Source organism: Bos taurus, chromosome 7 (assembly GCF_002263795.3).
Source record: "Bos taurus isolate L1 Dominette 01449 registration number 42190680 breed Hereford chromosome 7, ARS-UCD2.0, whole genome shotgun sequence".
In the NCBI taxonomy this organism is placed as follows: Eukaryota; Metazoa; Chordata; class Mammalia; order Artiodactyla; family Bovidae; genus Bos; species Bos taurus.
The window spans coordinates 1,960,977-1,963,999 of NC_037334.1; the positions used below are offsets into that span (position 1 = coordinate 1,960,977).

Consider the following 3,023-nt stretch of genomic DNA (forward strand, 5'->3'; position numbering starts at 1 on the left):
AATATCCTTTAGTATTTTTTGGAGAGCTGGTTTGGTGGTGCTGAATTCTCTCAGCTTTTGCTTGTCTGTAAAGCTTTTGATTTCTCCTTCATATTTGAATGAGATCCTTGCTGGGTACAATAATCTGGGCTGTAGGTTATTTTCCTTCATCACTTTGAGTATGTCTTGCCATTCCCTCCTGGCTTGTAGAGTTTCTATTGAAAGATCAGCTGTTATCCTTATGGGAATTCCCTTGTGTGATATTTGTTGTTTTTCCCTTGCTACTTTTAATATTTGTTCTTTGTATTTGATCTTTGTTAATTTGATTAATATGTGTCTTGGGGTGTTTCGCCTTGGGTTTATCCTGTTTGGGACTCTCTGAGTTTCTTGGACTTGGGTGATTATTTCCTTCCCCATTTTAGGGAAGTTTTCAACTATTATCTCCTCAAGTATTTTCTCCTCAAGTATTTTCTCATGGCTTTCTTTTTGTCTTCTTCTTCTGGGACTCCTATGATTCGAATGTTGTATGTGGTGTGTATTTCTATTAGTATTAGTCTCCTTTCATTTCTTTCTTTTGGTGGGGAGATCTAATTATCTTTATTCAACAACTCAGGAGTCAGGCAGCATCCAATCTAGTAAATAGAGGGATGCTCAAGGAGTTGCTTAAAATGGAAGGTTTTTATAGGTAGAAGGAAAGTAGGGAAGAAGGTGCTAGCAAAAGAAAAGAAAGGATTTTTTTTTTTTTTTTTAAAGCCAGGCCATCTTCGCTTGGAGGGAAGGAAACAGAAGAGGTCTTTACCACGTTCAGTTCAGTTCAGTTGCTTAGTCATGTCCGACTCTTTGCAACGCCATGAATCGCAACACGCCAGGCCTCCCTGTCCATCACCAACTCCTGGAGTTCACTCAAACTCATGTCCATCGAGTTGGTGATGCCATCCAGCCATCTCATCCTCTGTCATCCCCTTTTCCTCCTGCCCCCAATCTCTCCCAGCATCAGAGTCTTTTCCAATGAGTCAGCTCTTTGCATGAGGTGGCCAAAGTACTGGAGTTTCAGCTTTAGCATCAGTCCTTCCAAAGAACACCCAGGACTGATCTCCTTTAGGATGGACTGGTTGGATCTCCTTGCAGTCCAAGGGATTCTCAAGAGTCTTCTCCAACACCACAGTGAAAAAGCATCAATTCTTCGGCGCTCAGCTTTCTTCACAGTCCAACTCTCATATCCATACATGACCACTGGAAAAACCATAGCCTTGACTAGATGGACCTTTGTTGGCAAAGTAATGTCTCTGCTTTTGAATATGCTATCTAGGTTGGTCATAACTTTCCTTCCAAGGAGTAAGCGTCTTTTAATTTCATGGCTGCAGTCACTATCTGCAGTGATTCGGGAGCCCCCCAAAATAAAGTCTGACACTGTTTCCACTGTTTCCCCATCTATTTCCCATGAAGTGATGGGACCAGTAGACTTCTGAAATTTCAGGTTATATATTTAAAATTCACTTTCCTAGCTCTTTTATGCCCAGTGAAGTCATGGCTCATGGTCTCAAGAAGCACCTGAAGTGTGTAACACCTCCAAAGCGTTGGATGCCAGATAAACTGACTGGTGTGTTTGCTTCTCATCCATTTACTGGTCCCCATAAGCTAAGGGAATGTCTCCTCCTAATAATTTTCCTGAGGAACAAACTTATTTATGCTTTGACAGAAGATGAAATAAAGATTTGTATGCAGCGTTTCATTTAGATTGGTGGCAAGGTCTTCACTGATATAACCTACTCTGCTGGTTTTATGGATATCATTAGCATTGACAAGACTGGAGAGAATTTTCATCTTTTGCTGTTCATTGCATTACACCAAAAGAGGCCAGGTATAAGTTTTACTAAGTGAGAAAGATCTTTGCGGGGCAAAAGGAATTCTGCATCTGATGACCCTTGATGTTTGCACCATCAGCCACCTTGAGTCCCTCATCACGGTGAATGACACCATTCAAATTGATCTGGTGACTGGCAAGATTACTGATTTCATCTAATTTGACACTGGTAATCTGCATGGTTTCTGGAGGTGCTAACCTGGAAAGAATTGATATGATCACCAACTGCGAGAGACACCCTGGTTCTTTTGTAGCTCGTGAAAGATGCCAGTGCCAACAGCTTTGACACCAGATTTTCCAACATTTTCATTATTGGCAAAGGCAACACCATGGATCTCTCTCCCCCATGCAAAGAGTGTCCACCTTACCATTGCTGAAGAGAGAGACAAGAGACTCATAGCCAAACAGCAGTGGATAAAATGACCTCTAGGTGACATGATTGGAAAAGTCTATACTTAATTAAAGATAATGCCGCACAAAAACAATAAAATTTCATACCCCTAGGAGATGTTGAAACTGCCATGAGATTGTGGTTTGATGTTCTGGGAGCAAATCACTCCATTTTGTATTTATTTTATTTTTGAAATTTTATTAATTTTTTAACTGGTGGAAAATTGCTTTATAATTTTGTGTCGGTTTCTGCTGTACAACAGTGAGAATCAGTTATAATTATACACACACACACACACCCCTTAGCTCATGAACCTCCCTTACTCCCTTCCCACCCCTGTAGGTCATCACAGAGTGCCAGGCTGGGCTCCCTGTGTTATTTAGCAACTACCCACTATTTCACATGTGATAGTGTCAACGCTACTTTTTCAGTTTGTCCCACCCTTACCTTCTCTGACTGCATCCACAAGTCTGTTCTTTATTAGGTTCATCGGTACCATTTTCTAGATTCCATATGTATACATACATATACATTAATATACTGTAGTTGTTTTTCTCTTTCTGACTTACATTACTCTGTATAATAGGCTCTAGGTGCATCTACCTCACTACAAATGACTCAGATTTGTTCCCTTTGTGCTCAAGTAATATTCCATGGTACATTTATATGTACTACAACTTCTTTATCCATTCATCTGTCAGTGGACGTCTAGGTTGCTTCCATGTCCTGGCCACTGTAAATATTGCTGCAATGAGCACTGGGGTACATGAGTCTTTTATAATTATGGTT

At 40.6% G+C, this 3,023-nt stretch overlaps 1 pseudogene; it reads left to right on the plus strand.

Annotated features, from left to right (window-relative positions):
• Positions 1–1,506: 1,506 nt before the first annotated feature.
• LOC100848503 (small ribosomal subunit protein eS4, X isoform-like) lies at positions 1,507–2,266 on the plus strand (annotated as a pseudogene).
• Positions 2,267–3,023: the final 757 nt, after the last annotated feature.